Raw genomic sequence first — 17,413 nt, forward strand, 5'->3', positions numbered from 1 at the left:
TGGAAAATAAATAAAACCGCCCAGCAACTGGGCAAACATTTAACCCAACTGCTGGGTTAATGCAACCCAGCCAATGGGTTTGTCCATTTTCAAACCAACTGGGGTTGTTTTTAACCCAGCATTTTTTTTAAGAGTGTATTATCTCAAGTGCTATAGGCTCTCCCATAAAATTTGTCTTTAGAATTGCGGCCAGAATATTATACAGAATATTAAAAAAAAAAAAAAAAAAAAGATGATGATGATGATTGTTAGTCCATGGTTTAGGTCATTAAATGTGACAACAAAGATGTTTAGTTGATTTGATGCAAATCTTTTGTGTATGTTATGTTGTTTTGGTCATATCAGTTGTTTTCATTTTTGCACTAATCCGTTTTAATTTGTTAGTTAAAACCCTTCAATATACGTAGGTGTTTTTGAAAATGGAAAAATCTGTCCTTGATCTGTTTTAATTAGTTTGATGTTGTATAGCTCTGAACGCAAGTAAAATTGGTACAAATGTTTTTTTTTTTTTTGCATCATGCATATGCTACAAGCAGTGCACTGCCACAAAACTATATTGTTCCCATTATGATACAAAATGGTCTACAATTCGACTGCACTGTTGCCTGTTGTTTGTTGATATTGATTACACTGGGAGTAATCTAGTTTTGTCACATCATGCTTCTTGCTTGCAGTGTTACATTCATGCCTTTCTTGGATGGAAATGGAGGTAATCCAGCTTTTGTTAAATAAATACTGTATATCAACTTTTTGTCTGTGAATTATAACAATGTGAAGTTGCCTATACCTTTTTACCAGTCTTTGGATTGAAGGGTGGGTTCACACAAAAAAAAATCATTAAGTCATTAATTACCGCCATGTCGTTCCAAACCTGTAAGACCTTCAGAACACAAATTAAGATATTTTTGATGATTTCTTGATTTCTTATCTGTCCTGTCATTCTCCTATGATGTTTACTTTCAGCACTTTCAGGTTCTACATCAGAACGTAGCTCAGTTTTGGCCGACGCTGTACACGTGAGCAGCACGACGCATGCGTGTGATGCTGACGCAGGAGCCGGCCAATACTGAGTCGGCATTCTGACGTAGAACCTGGAAGCGCTGAATGTAAACAACATAGGAGAATGACAGGAAAGTGAAGAAATTGTTGAATAAAGTTATTTTTTGTGTTGTTTTTGCACACAAAAAGTATTCTCGTCGCAGTTGTTATAACTGCGAACATTAAAGGCCAGAGTCAGATCATGTTCTCAGAGTTTTCAGTGCAAGAAGTCTGGCTAGACTGACGCAAAACAAACTATATTGTGCACAACTAGATCATTCCTATTATTATCAACAAAACGTAATCTGAAAATGTTCAATGCAACACACAGGCTGATGCCCCATTCATGTTGCATCGGACAGTTGCTCCATGCAGTGTCCTTCTAAAATAATTTTTATTTACAATATTATAGGTGTAAATTGATAGTCAATAATTTCATTCATTATTAGACCTACATAATCTCTGACTGTTGCATTAAAAGCAGCTCTGTTCGAGTAAATCTGTTGGATGATGTTCTCAAAACTTGTAACACTCACCAACAAACATCTTACCGAGCACCATTTTAGTGCAAAAGGGGTAAATTATGTCTGCTGTTCAACCTCAGATATAATTTCTCCTCCTCTAAAAAAAAGTCTCACCCCATTTCTCCATCTTAAGGTGTTCACCTGATTGGCTTGTTTGAAGAAAGTGTTTTTTGTCCCATCATTGTCTGAAACAGAATGAATAAAAGTGTCAACTGAACAGATGGTGTTGCATTTTTTTATGTTATTTTTTCTTGCTTCATTTTTCTGCCTTTTCTGAACATCTGAAGCAGAGATTTGTGGGGAAACTTACCATTTTGATCAACATGGTTACAAAACACTAGAACCTGGGCCAGTTCACGGCCATTATGATGATCGCTCTGGAACAAATGTTTGCTATCATCCGTGGTTGTTTCCATAAGCTTACTTAATTATACCATTTGCTTTTTTTTTTTTTTTTTTTTTACAGCTCTCACTTTTCTTTTCATGTTTTTCTTTTCTTTTTTTCTTTTTTTGAAGAGATTAAAGTTTCAAATGAAGAGATCCATCATAATCTCTCCAACTGGATTTTTTTAATTTACATTTTTATGATTCTTTTTCATTTTCTTGTTTAGTTTTCATTAATCTTTTCTTATAAATACTATCCTGAAGTTCCTTTGGTAATTTAGTTGGGAAATTATTCTTCATGCGTTCACCACATGGTGGCGATAATGGCTTGTATTGATGACAGTGTATTTTGATTTATGGAACGTTCCTTCCCACTATAGTGGTAGGGACAGTTAATCAACCACTCACCTATATTATATTCCTTCATTATGCCTGCTGACACTTACCTACTTCCTGTTGTCTGAGTCTATTGCAGGAAGTGAGCTCAGCAGACAGGGTGTGTGTGTGGGGGCAAGACTTGAAGTATTACTGTGTGGAATTCCCCCTCTTTCCCAAGGGTGAGGAATTCCAGATCAGCGCACACTTCAGGCAGAAACAAGGATGAAGGAGAATGTACAGAAATTTCACCTGAAGCTATTCCAATCAGCGGTTAGTAGGAATTATGAAATATTTCACTGATTCAGCTGTCTGACTGAAGTGTCCAGTCATGACTGCACAAACAACAGTGTCAGCAAGATCATGTTGGGAGCAGAAACCATTTTGATCCCATTTAATAATGGGACAGAAGCAGCTGTCCTGAGTGTTGCACGTTAGTGTTTAACTGTGCAAACATCACTCTTTAGCATCTCTGTATTCTCTAGAACATTTATCGAAGAATTTATCAAGCCCTTTACCTTGCACAATCTACTCTGTCTTATGAATACTAAGACATCTAATTCCATCCAATGCCGCTTTGATATATTTTCAAGCCCAGTGCACTTTGAATGCAAATTCCTAAAAAAAATTAAAAAAAAAAGAAATCTGTATCTTTGATACTTCAGGTGCACTATTATATGTGGGTGGCAGAAATCATCCCAACCACTTATGTCACTTGAAATTTGTTGTAGAAAATGTCATGGCTCCCATTTACATAGAATGAAAATGCATGGTGATCACTGGCTCGGTTCAGTTGCAGTTTTGCTATGTTTATTTACAAATATAATTATGCATTAGTTTGGTATTTGAACTTGGGCCCTCTTGTACACTAAACAAAAATGATATCACTTGACTAATGCATCTGACTTGTATGGAAAGAAAGTGTTATTGTTCTTTGGTCTCATATTTTCTCATTTAGGCCTCGACTGCCTCTGGAGCCACCTCGTAAACAAGGGTACGTTTGCACAACAACGATGTACTAAATACGGAAAAGTTTTTCCATTTTAAGCGTACAGTCGACAACGTTGTCAAAACGATCCTCGTTCATACAGATCTGCGAAAACGACTACAAACGGCGTATTTTGCATGCCAGGCCAGTAGTTGGCGATGTCACTTTGTAAAGAAACACTATGCGGCTATAGATTAAACACATCACCGTTTTCACAAATTCACATTTTTGTAGTTTACACAGAGATTATAACGGTATCGTTTCCAAAAATTTACACTTTGAAACTCGTTTTCAAAAATTAGCATTTTCAGGCCCCCAAACGCTGATGTTGTGTAAATAAACAGTCAAAATACATAAAAAGTGTTCTGTTCTTAGTTGAAAATGGTGTCTTGTAAACACCCCCTAAATTTTCTCATGGTGCTCCAGCATACAGGTGAGGAAAACAGTAGATTTTCTAGACACGCTGACTAATTTAAAGAAAGCCATATGGTTACTCTGAACTGCATGCAGATTTTCTGTATGCACGTAATACTCTGATGTGCAATATACAAACAGAGCTGCGTGGGAAAACTGTATCCCACAATGAAATGCGCTTGACTTGACCTTCCATCCATTGTGACGAATGACTTGGAAGCAATGTCATCTGTCATCTTCAACATCTCCTTCTTGAGCCATTATTTGATCAGACTGCCAAAAATTAGAACGTTTTTACACAAATTTGGATTTAAAATCTCAAAATAACAGTTTCAAATTCTGAGATGATAACTAAATTAAGCATGTAGCATGATGAGTCATGTGAAATCAATGTAGTGTGCTGCTGTTTGAAATGTTTATGGTTGCATATGGCATACTTTCGCATACTATTTTTTTCTAATGGCTACAGGTGCAGTGGAACCAGTTTAGTCCATACACAATGTGCTTCCATCTCTTCCAAAACATATTGAGATGCGTTTGAATGCATCATAGACCCAAAAAATGGCAAAATATAAATGCATATAAAAATTCCATCCATTTGGGTTAAAGTTTTAACATAAACTAATAAACATCATGTGATGCATATTTTTCAGTCATACGAACAGGTAGGATTTATGTTTTAAATAAACAACCTTGTTTATATATTTATCAATAAATCCAATTTGTTTCAATCTCATACATTTTAGCTAATTGAATATTGATTGTTCCACCACTAGCCATAATTTAACCATTTTAATATTTTTTATATTCTAAGCAATTTGAATAAATGTATTTTGAAAGTATTATTTTTTAAATTAAATGAAATCAAATAGGTATATAGGTAATGATAATCTTGAGTTGTGAGAACTGCAAAGGACCAGATGATTTTTTTATTATGTCCTGATACGTAAAACCATAGAATTCAAAGAGGGTGTACTTTCTTTTTCACATGACTGTACATAAAAATGATGTATTTTTATTAGGGCTGTCAAAAGATTAATCGCGATTAATCACATCCAAAATAAAAGTTTATGTTTACATAATGTATGTGTGTGTACTGTGTATAATTATTATGTATATATAAATAGACACACATTCATGTATATATTTAAGAAATATTTGGATGTATATACTGTATATATATTTATATAATTTATATTATATATAAATGTAAATATTTTATATGTAAATATAACAGATTTTTCTTAAATATATACATGAATGTGTGTGTATTTATATATACATAATAATTACACACAGTACACACACATATATTATGCAAACACGAACTTTTATTTTGGATGCAATTAATATTTTGACAGCCCTAATGTTTATGTTTATACAGTAGAGCACTGTTTTTAGCTTAGTAACATGTTACCCAAACCTCTATTCAAATCTAAAATTTGTTTGTGGCAAGTACAGCATTCCTTTTAGGATGCTCCCTTAAAAGGTAGATGTCTATCTAGACATTAGACAGCTTACTAGGTTTTGGAACAGAGCCCAAATCTCAGTATATTCAAAGTAAGTGCATCTTTCTAGTGCTGAAGTTGCTTGTACTGCCCTGTTTATACCTGGTATTAAGATGCGTTTTAGTCGATTGGATCACAAGTGGACGAGGGAGACAGTTTTTACCTGGTATTTTTAATCCGGCTCTTTTGTCCAGTTTCGACCACTTCTGTCCTGATTTCTTCGAAGGGAGGTTCTATGGGTGGGTTAATGTATGCTTTCAATCTAATGGACAAAATAAGCTCACGCAATGTACATATGAACTCGCCGGAGACGATGGACAAACACACGGAGAGCAGCAGCTTTTGTCTCTGCTTTGAGAGCCGCAAGACCACGCCAAATGCTGTGAGTGTGTGTTAGAAATCAGGAATGGTGAGAGAACATTGTGCTTGGTACATTTTTTGTCTTTAAACCAACCAAACTTGGATCTTCAGCCGACAAAGTTTGAATCCCATCTGCCTAGCGTGCTTCCCATAAAGTTTACGCATTAGATCAGTAGGCAGAGTGGGCGTCTTTTGCGCTGTTCGAATGCATTCAACCACATGAGGGTTTCCACTATGAAAGCAATCTGGTTGAATGTGTTTTCGACTACCTCTGGAAGTGGTCGAAAGTGGACAAGCTCAAAACGTTACACCTGTTGTCCACTTATGATCCGATCGACCAAAATGCATCTTAATACCAGGTCTAAACAGGGCCTTTGATATCACAGCCTCTCAGCATAGGGCCAGTGCTCTGTGGAAAGATGCAACGCTGAACCTGTCTGATATACCTGGGCCAGGTCAAACAAAGAACTCATGCTCATGGTGATAAAACAGGCTGCTGAAGTGCAGAGGAGACAGATTTGTAAACATTGACTGTGGGAGAGTGAAAGAATGGCATCTTGGCATGTTTAACGGGAACCCTTGGGGCAAAAACTGGTTGGATCAAGGCTGATTAAATGTTTGACGTAGCTTCAATTTCAGCTGTCATGAGCTTGGCGGTGGTATGGCTCAGTCTCATTTCGGTCCGCAGAGCTGTGATAGTGAGTGATTGGTTTGGACCTGGACGCCAACATTCATCAGAACATGGGCCAAATGTTAGTCTATGTCCCAAATCATCTGTAGTCACATGAGAGGTTTGTGTGAGGAACAGACCAAAAATTAAGTTGTTATTCACTGATGATCTTCCCCTCACAGGTCATTTCAGATTTATTGCCAATTGCTATATTTACATGTGTGTCATGTGGATTATTGTGTCGGTGCAAGTTTAAATATTTGAAAGTACAAATAAGATATTCCTGCAGTGTTCACACTGTAAAAAAAAAAAACGTTTCAACTTAAAAGGGATCTTACAATGCTTTTTTACATTTTCAACCTTCTTTAGTGTGTAATGTTGCTTTTGGAGCATGAAAAACGTCTGCAAAGTTAAAGCACAAAGTCATTCCAAAGGGAGTTATTCTCTATATTTGCAATCACTTTCTGAACTCCCTGAAATGCCTCGATTGTATTTAAATTTTCCTCCTGGAACGAACATGTCACAATATTCCTCATTTAAATAATTCCCACCCAAGGCATATGCAAAAAGAGGGTGCGAGGCCTGGTTGAGTTGAGATAGTAGTGTGTTGAAACTCCTGGTTATGGTAAGGGGCGTGACATTTCTGAAACACACTGGAAGCGGTTGACCAATCACAACACACTAGTCCAGCCAACCAATCAGAGCACACTATGCTTTTCGGAATTAGGGGCTTCATAGAGACAGGAAATAAACAGAGCGTTACTGACAGACTGGGAAGAGAGGAGCTGCAACAATGTCAAATATGTGAAACAGTGTTTTCTGAGCATTCTAGCATGAAAACCTATTCTAGTAGACCCTAAAAACAAAATCAAGACTTTGAAAAAGGGGATAATAGGTCCCCTTTAAAAGTAAGAGTTTGTGCTACCTTAATATTTTAAGGTTATTCAACTCAAATGTCAGTATTTAAGTTACGTCAACAAGTAAAAACTGGGAAATTTATTCTAACACAAAATTTTACATTTAAGTGATCGCTAATTGTAATAATTTTTTACAGTGATAGCTCAAAGAGTAGAGTATGGCACTAGAGATGTCAATGTCATGGGTTCGATTCCCAGGGAATGCATGAACTGATAAAATGTATACTTTCAATGCAATGTAAATCACTTTGGATAAAAGTGTCTGCCAAATGTATAAATGCAAAGATACACCAAACGGTAAGACTTTGGGTTAATAACTGCATTGCAAAACTGTAGTTATAAACTGCTTGTGTGATTTACCCATGAAACCATTGTTTTGTGTTGAGTAGTTTTGTTCTGGTTTTTGAAGATGAGAGAACGTCAATGTCACACTAATTTAATGAGATTAATAAAAAAAACATTGAATTGAATTGAATTGGACCTTTGATGTAACAACAATATAAACAATATATAAACAATATAAATGAAGCATGATTTACTTCCTTTTACATATTTATAAGGATTAATGAGGATTTAAGCATGGTTTTTGACTGCTGTCCACAGCCAAACCAGAACAGACCAATGACCCATTTTTGCTTTTTTTTTGGACTCTGGTCTTCTTGATTGCAGCAGTTTTTGATTTTTACAACGTTTTTGGGGACAAACGCATTACAACGATACCATATAACATTTAACAGTTCATTCTTTTTTGCTGACCAGAAAAGTCTAACCCAATTTATCATCTCCACAACATATGTTCCATCTGTTCCATTGGTTCATTAGAAGCAAACTAAGCTTTTAACTGTTTCATTAACATTGCAAGCTTGTGGAACTGTTCACTTTCCCACAGTCTCTGGCTACGCCTGTGCTGGAGTGAACTTTCTCTCAGGTAGCATGGGCCTCTGGAGGAACACATTGCATAATCCTTTCCCCGCCGATGGAAAAAAAGAATGCCTGAAGTATGAGATGGAGGGACTAATTATTCTGCAATATCACACTGGAATCTGCACTGAAGCAGGGTCGGCGCGAACGTGGCCTTGATTTCCCAGCAACTGAACAAGGTTGGATTCAGTGCATCACTTAAAGAGGGTAAGCTCTCATTCTAGGTATATTTGTATCTCTATATTCCAAGATGAAGAAGAAAAAAAGTCATTCAATTTATATTTAGGCCTATATATATGAAGAGTTCAGATACAAAAGGAGATAAACGCCACCTCCGTCAAAAATTAGATAATGATATTGAATGAATGCTCTTCGCACATTTACGTTCAGCAAAATACTTTGCTTCAAATCTGCTAAATCCAAGCGTCATCCCATTCAGAAATACCGGTTCGTTGGCAGAAACCACTAAACACCACTTCCCTTTGTCAGTAAAAGCCTCTAAATCCACAGAAGAACCAATCGGAAGACGCAAATCGAATCATACAGCCTTTAGCCTCCTTGTTAGAGTGTCCGACTCCCATGCCAGAGACCCAGGTTCGAGGCCCGTGCAGAGGGGGGCGAGTAGGACCTGGGTGAGGTATTACATTGGTGCCGTGACACGCATAGGAGTGAGGTTTAGGGGGTGAGTGTAACGGAGGCCAGCTAGTAGTCGCTGTGCAAGTAAACCTCACTCCTCTGATCTCAAGAGATGCTCTAGTGACTGACACTAGAGGTTGCAGCCTGTAGCCTCCTTGTTAGAGCGTCCGACTCCCATGACGGAGACCCAGGTTGGAGGCCCGCGCAGAACGGGATGAGTAGGACCTGGGTAAGGTGTTACATTGGTGCCGTGACCCGAATGGGAGTGAAGTTTAGGGGGGAGAGTGTAACGGAGGCCAGCTAGTAGTCGCTGTACGAGTAAACCTCACTCCTCTGATCTCAAAAGATGTTCTAGCGACTGATGCTAGAGGTTGCAGCCTTTAGCCTCCTTGTTAGAGCGTCCGACTCCCATGACGGAGACCCAGGTTCGAGGCCTGCGCAGAGTGGGGCGAGTAGGACCCCAGGTTTTAACAGGGGTTATATGTGCGCATGAGCCACTTTCAATTGTCAAGCTGCAAGTCTTTATTATGTTTTGTCCATTGTTACAATGGCTATGACAGGATTTTGAGTAGCAAGTAAACACAACAGTGTTCCTTTTGCTTGTTGTCCAAAGAGGTGGACTTGGAGGCTTTTGCTTAAAAAGCACACATAGACTGGTATTGCAGCAAAAGACAGTCAAATTTGTTAAATACCAATGAATTGATTAAAGTGACATTTTTGAAAATAAGGCATTTCAATAACTGACTAATAACCTTTTCATTGCCATTAAAGAGAAAATACTGAACCTAAACATAGAATTCTGGTAAAAATGCTGATTTAAAAGAAAACATGTCAGATGGATTTAGAGGTTTTTGCATCTGAACTCTTTATGTATACTTTTGTGCAAAAACTTGTTGGTGCATTGCATTGAATTGCTTGATGTCCAATGTAAAATCTGTATCTATAAGCAATCCCAGTTGAGAATCACTGTGGTAAAGTACAACATTGCTTGCCTTGCTTTGTGGATAAATTTGTGAACAGGTCTTCCTGTCAGCTTACGTTACATGTTTGCATGTTTATTTGTGTGTATATTATTACCAACATGTTTCTAAGAGTTCATTTATGTGTTTTTTCTCTCTCTTTTTCTTTCAGACCTGCTCCGTGTGCATCTCTGTAAGAGGTCAGGTACATCAAAAAGGACATGTTAACACACTGTCTAGATACAGCCCAAAAAAAGCAAAGAAGCATTTCAACTATTTGTGGAGAGCTTTCAGAATGGAAGTGGAACAATACGATAGCCCGAGGGGAAAATAAGTGATCATGCTGGTATGTTTAGATTAGACAGAAAGGAAGCCATCATTGTCATTGTCAGATTTCAGTTTTTTTTTTTTTATACTTCGCTGAGCTTTGACATTCTATCCTGGTCTAATCAGTTAGAACCTAAACCACTGTCTCTATCTCTCTCAAGCTATTCTCTTGATGATATGTGTAGTGTGAAAGTTTGCATAATATATATCCACTTTTTTTGAAAACTTCCTCTCTTACATCATTACGTTTTAATGGGGGGCGTAAGACGTTGCGACGGTTGTGGGTTGCGATGTGTGCTGCTTGATTCATGAAGTGGTAAAGACTGAGCTGCCAGTTTTGAGAGAGGAGGCCAAGCTTTATTAATAAGAGACAAGGCGCTCTTCCCTTAACATGTGCCAACATGCGAGTGCATTACCTCCTCGGCTGGCTATGGCAGAGATGTGAGTTGCATTCCACTACCCACAAAAACCCTTGTCTCAGAGCACAGAGAGGCATTAGAGAGAAGGGCCAGTTTTCATTTCAAGTTTTAATAGCTTGTCATTGGTTTCTTAGAAGCTGCTGTGTGGTTAGTTTGTGGTTTCTCTGTGGTTACTCTTGGAAAACTATATGAATCATGGGTCTTTGTTAATAGCCGAGAGACTCTTTCTCAATCTTGATCTACTAACTGCCAGTCCAAGAGTAGGGCTCAACAATAAGGATGGCTCGATAACACAGGGCCAGTGTGAAAGAGTTTTGGGTCATTTAGAAACTGGCATCACTCTATTGGTTCTTAACTACATCTTAAGTTTGGGTTTTAATGCCTTGCAATCTTAAACATTTATTTTTTTTTCCCTATTATATTTTGAATATTGTTGTTGATCATTCTGTTGTATTTAATATGTCACTAACAGGGCTTGACATTAACACCCGCCAGTTAGAATTTTATATATAACATATGCATTTTTAAATTGTAGTCTTTTAAAAAGACATCTGAAATAATAAACTAAGTGCAATGTAGTGTCAGAAATTTCAATTTTAAGATACTTATCGGTACTGGAAAATCTAAACTGCTTCCAATACTCATTTTCTGCAGAATAGGCCTACATGATAGCTGCGCTTTCTCGCTTTCTTATCTCTCCGACAGCGAGTTGACGCACAAACCCGCCTCCCCTCACTCACTCATTTTATTTGCTCTGGATGAATATTGTTGGTTGAATTTCAGTGTAGGATTATGTGTATTGCGCATAATTTTACTCATTCCCGCAAATTTTCTGCTCACACCCAAAGTGCACGCACATAAAGCCGCCTCTCAGTACTAAATTTAGTTTTTTCGCTGCTTATTGCACTTAAAGCAGAACTAAGTAACTTTTTTTACCTTCATAAATAGTTAGTCCTTACGATGGTTAATTGACTTGTAGTGGTGTGTTTGAGGCGTGCACTAACCCCCTCTGGCACGTCTACGCCAGAAAACAGCACTTGCAAGTTGAGCTTCGCCGACCCGACACAATCTCGCCTCATGTTCACGTTCATGCGAGAGTGACAAAATGCTTTACGGTAATTCAAAAACAATGTATATATTATGACTTTATAAGACAATTTTGAAAATTACCCACCTCCATCGAGATTTCTTGTACTGTATTTGCAAAACTACTGCGCTGGTGAGCGTTGTAGTCGTTGTAGTCCAGAGCTGCGCTTGGAGTATTTACGACAGTGTGATTCACTGAAGGAACCTGTAGGGGGAGCTTCGCAAATCTTCCGAGTTCCGCTTTAAACAGTCAAATACACAAAATAATGTCAGAATGCTGGTCTTGGTGAGTAGGCATATTCAGGTAAACGCAGTCAGTTATGTTTTAAGTGAACATAAACAGTTGAGAAAAAAATTCATGTGTAACAGTATAATGGATCCGTGCGTCAGGTCTTAAAGTGACAGTACCCTAATATACCTGCTGCCAAATTATGAGGGGCTGGGACAACACATTGATTCTGGATCGATTCTGATATTTTCTCTCTCTAATCGATTCTGAGCTTAGTTTTATCAGCAGGTGGCACTCTAGGCTAGTTTTTAACTGCACACTCAAACACTCACAAAGAAGACCGCTGGACAGCGCTCGTGCATTCAGGTGAGTCATGTAAGTGGTTAAATACACTTGTACCTCGGCTCAGAATGCTTTTATGATGCAAGATTAATGTAAACAGCTCGCTGCGAACACCCTTGTAATTCATTTAAAAGTTTACGAACTTTATGAATGATTATTTTAGGTTTTAGTGGTGTGTGTAAAGAAACTGGAAGCAAGCGGGAGTACGGGTGTTTCTAAAGCACGTATAGTAGTGCCATCTGCTGTTAAAAACTAAGCTTAGAATCGATTTGAGAGGGAATTGCAATACATCGGAAAATATCAGAATCACTCCAGATTCTGTGTATCACATATTGAGAGTCAATGTATTGTCCCAGCCCTACTATATGGCAGTTTTCCCCCATGGTATCGATGTCAAAATTGTGGCCAGTGAAAATGCTGAGTGGCTAGTAAAACCACTAGCCACAGTGGCTGAATGTCAAGCCCTGGTCACTAAGGTAGCATTTGTCTAGCTGGCTAACATGTTTTGAATGATTTATGATAGTCTTGGAAGCATCAAACAAATCAGCAGTGCTGGGCAGATTACTTGCAAATTGTAGTCTGTTACTGATTACAAAATACATGATGAAAATTGTAGTTAGTAATCTAATCAAGATTACTCATTTTAGGTACTGGGGATTGTGAGTTGATGAAAATCTAATGATTAATTCAATCATAAAAATGTAAAATTAAAATAAAAACAATCAAAATAAAATGACTGAACACTAAAAATATTAATATTTTATTTGTTTACCTGCATGTCAGTGTGACCATTATCCGACATTGAAGAACTGTGAACATGCAAATGTTTTGATAAATTATTGAAAAATTAACTTAAAATCTCATGGGACTCCAAGTAAATATTATAGGTCAAAGGGGCCTATTTTACTGCGTTACATGAAAAAACAATAATAAACAAACAGCAATGATATTTCCAGGTTTGAAATATTTTTGTCTAGACTTTTGTCCAATAATTAGTGATGGTCACTGGAAATGATGAAGCATTTCACAGCTATATCAGCATTGTTTAGTAGTAAATTGCATAACTATTCATCTCATACATGATGTAATTGAGGTGCTTTTGTTTGCAAATTTAGAAACATCACAAATTTATTTACATGACATTTACATGGCCATTCTATTTTGTGAATATAATAAAAGTTAAGCAGTTCGACACACAAAAGGAGTAAAAGGAAGAATTAGGGTGAATCAAATTATGAATAATTGAATGCCATTGTGTGAATAATATGTAATCATGTAATCCATAAAAAGTAACTGTAATTTGATTGAGCATTTTGCATCAACAAATGTGAAAAGGTAACTTAGAATTTTTTTTTGTAAATTGAAAAAGTAATGCATTACTTTACTAGTTACTTAAAAAAGTAATCTGATTATGTAACTCAAATTACTTGCTAAACCAGTGACCATTTTGACAGCACTGGTCCAATCTGATGATTATATGCTTAGATGTTTCGAAGCATAAAGGAACTAAACCTCCACATTAAACCAGATTACTTTCTTAGTTGTGTTATCCAGAACTGCAGTAGCAGTTTCTGAGTGGAAATACTGTAATATTGTTATGCTCATTGGCTATCTGTGTAATCCTGAATCATTCACCTCTAAAGGCAGGAACACACCAAGCCGACGCCGACGAACTAGTGGCGACGAAAGCAGACTGCGGGGTTGGCTCATGTCAGCAGCGTATGGGTCCAAAGTTGCCCTGACACACCAAACCGATGCTCGACAGCCGACGACCAAGTAGCATGTCCGTTCTGCGTCTGCGTAAGATGAAATGCCTTTCCGTACCAGCAGGTGGCAGTAGCTGAACAGCCAATCAGAATGATCAGATGGCCTGACGGACCGACGAGCTCCAATGCTGATTCAACGTGGAATCGGGCGAAAAAAAGAAGACAAGGACCAACTTCAACCAACGGTGCGGAACACACTGAGAAAACTTGCCCGACGGCCGACCATTGGCTTGGTGTGTTCCTGCCTTAAAATGAGCTGTTATGAGAGCGGGACCAAAAGTCCATATATTTACCTACAAAGACCTTTTTAGCCTTTGAAATTCATCCTGCATTACTGCGAGCAATTTTGTTTTAGCGTTTTCCAGATACATTAGCAAGCTTTTGAAACAGTGAAACTAAAAAGGGCCATTTGTCTCTCCTAAGCATCTCCTGAGTAAAATAAAGTGAGCGATATTTGCACAGATTGCAGTCCCAGTGGTTTCTGGCAGATCTGCACTTCAAACGTGCCTGGGTCGCATGGGGCACCTGTAGCTTTCTGAGAATAATGGGATGAGGTTTGGTGTTTTTTCCTTCATGACTGAGTTCTGGAGACCCTTATCGAGATTAATTGAACCCATTTGCAGCTAAATGGTGTGTGACAGGCCATATGATTTGCAGGCTTTTTGTTCCGATGCGACGTCCTCTATCTATCTTTACAACTTGGCGAGGTTGATCCCGACAACCTGAGACTTACCGTACAAAGAGTGAAATGAGAAGACCGCAGAAATAATCATTGTAGGCTTGAAGTGGGAATGAAGTCAGACATAAACACCTGGTGTGGATCACCTTTTGTTGAGGAAGAACATTTGAGCTTAATTTACTACAGTATTTACTAAATGCAAAACTCTTGTTGAAGCTTAACGATCAGCACACGTTCTGACATGTCATTTCTCGACCTCATTCACCCTGTCTTCTCAATTTCCACAGTACCTCTCAATAATGAATGCAAATAAATAAAACTCTTTATGAGAAATCAAGCCAAACAAGCGTGTGATAAAGTCAAATCTGTGAATGTATTACTGAAATAACTTTGCTGTGAAATGAATCCAGAGGAGGCAGACCGTGATCCCTAATTACCACATTAAGCCTTGCTGCTTTGGAGAGAGCAGGGTGGTTGTTTGTAATAGTGTACTTACCGTCAAGGCCTTCCCCTTCAGCACACTTTCAACCAATAAACCATTATAAAAGAAAGTAGAAACTTACATCTAATTATAGCAGTGTTTCTGTAGCATCTTCAGACTTCATCTATAGTCTCACACAGCCTAACCTTTGACTCAACATAAAGTGTGGTCTAATTTATGGAGTGCAAGTTGGGTTCCAAAAGTAAAAATCCCATTCATTTTCTCCACAGGGGAATTGATTCTAAACAATAACTTATAAATCTTTAAAGACAGGCCTACTGTGAGCTACAAGGTTGTTTGTTGAAGCCATCAGCCCACATTATTTCAACTTATTTTTTAAATAATTGTGTTGAACAGTGGAATTCATGGTTGTCCACTTCCAAAAAGCACTGTGAATGACTTAATAGTCAACCTCCCTATGCTCTCAAACTACTTAAATATTTGTTTGTACAGTACCTGTATATTTTGCAATTGGCATAAACCAAATTGTTTCTGTATACATAATAGTTTTATGTTTATCTTTTGATTAGTTTATAGTTTGATTGTCATTCGCTATGCTTCGTGGCATTGTAGTTGTTTAACTATGTTATTTCCATATATGTAGGCATGTATACATATACATATGGGAATACAAACACTGATCCGGCATAACGTTATGACCACCTCCCTAATATTGTGTTGGTCCCACTTTTGCTGCCAAAACAGCCCTGACCCATTGAGGCATGGACTCCACTAGACCTCTGAATGTGTGCTGTGGTATCTGGCACCAAGATCCTTTAAGTCCTGAAAGTTGTGAGGTGGGGCCTCCATGGATTGGACTTGTTTGCTCAGCACATCCCACAGATGCTCGATTGGATTGAGATCTGGGAAATTTGGAGGCCAAGTCAACACCTCAAACTCGTTGTTGTGCTCCTCAAACCATTCCTGAACCATTTTTGCTTTGTGGCAGGACGCATTCTCCTGCTGAATGAGACCAAAGCCACCAAGGAATACCTTTCCATGAAAGGTTGTATATGGTCTGCATTTTTTTGGCACTTTCTGCAGTGGGCAGGGGTCAGCATGGGCACCCTGACTGGTCTGCGGCTATGCAGCCCCATATGCAACAAAATGCAATGCACTGTGTATTCTGACACCTTTCTATCAGAACCAGCATTAACTTCTTGAGCAATCTGAGCTACAGTAGCTTGTCTGTTGGATCGGACCACACAGGCCAGCCTTCGCTCCTCACGAGGCTTGACCGCCCATGACCCTGTCGCCGGTTCACCACTGTTCCTTCCTTGGACCACTTTTGATAGATACTGACCACTACAGACCGGGAACACCCCACAAGAGCTGCAGTTTTGGAGATGCTCTGACCCAGTCGTCTAGCCATCACAATTTGGCCCTTGTCAAACTCACTCAAATCCTTACGCTTGCCCATTTTTCTTGCTTGTAACACATCAACTTTGAGGACAAAATGTTCACTTGCTGCCTAATATATCCACCCACTAACAGGTTCCATGATGAAGAGATTGCATTTTGTATTCTTTGTAGGTTGTTGTGTTGATGTCTGTGTGTGTGTGAAGCCAAAGACAATTTTCCACCTTTCCTAACTAACTAAGGGCTGTTTACACCTGGTATTAAGATGCATTTTGGTCGATCGGATCACAAGTGGACAATGCCAAATACAGGTTTAAACGGGGTCTAAAACATTTTGAGCTTGTCCACTTTTGAGCACTTCCAGAGGTAGTCGAAACTAATTCGACCGGATTGCTTTCGTAGTGTAAATGCTCATGTAGTCAAATGTGTTCGAACGGCGCAAAAGACCGTCTACTCTCGGCTTACTGGCCTAATGCGTAGAACATTATGGGAAGCACGCTAGCCAGACGGGATTTAAACGGGAATGTGTCTTCTTAGTCTACTTGTGATCAGATCAACCAAAACGCATCTTAATACATAATGCCTTTTTCTCAGATTTTTGAATATTTTTTAAGAAGCTTCAAATCATAGTTTATGATTCACCTTGTAGCTTGTTGGTTTGGTTTTATAACTAATTAACGAAGACTATTGAAAAAATTTATTGGAAAGAAATACTTCCGTAACCAAGGTCACTAAAAAAGAAGGCAGGCACTGTTGCACTATATTCTAGTCAAGAACCACCCACTTAGACAGGAAGATGCCGACTGACTGACATGAAAAGCAACCAACCACTGTTTTAGTTTTTACATACCAAATATATACAGAGATGATTTATGGAAATGTTATTTTTTCCTTGTCTGTTCCACAGAAGAAAGCAACTCAGGTTTTGAGTGTGTAAATGATGACAGTAACTATTTCCTTAAAAATGTGAATCCCTCAGGAAAGTGATCTTTACATCTGTGTCCTCTTCAGAAAACATCTGCAACCAAAAG

The 17,413-nt window shown here is 38.3% G+C and overlaps 1 long non-coding RNA gene across 1 annotated transcript; it reads left to right on the forward strand.

Annotated features, from left to right (window-relative positions):
• Positions 1-14: 14 nt before the first annotated feature.
• On the forward strand, positions 15-11,328 carry LOC125251299. The gene is made up of 4 exons (XR_007180964.1): positions 15-2,594; positions 3,280-3,315; positions 8,068-8,306; positions 9,867-11,328. It is a non-coding gene; the product is annotated as an uncharacterized LOC125251299 (long non-coding RNA).
• Positions 11,329-17,413: the final 6,085 nt, after the last annotated feature.

Source organism: Megalobrama amblycephala, linkage group LG17, assembly GCF_018812025.1.
Source record: "Megalobrama amblycephala isolate DHTTF-2021 linkage group LG17, ASM1881202v1, whole genome shotgun sequence".
In the NCBI taxonomy this organism is placed as follows: domain Eukaryota; kingdom Metazoa; phylum Chordata; class Actinopteri; order Cypriniformes; family Xenocyprididae; genus Megalobrama; species Megalobrama amblycephala.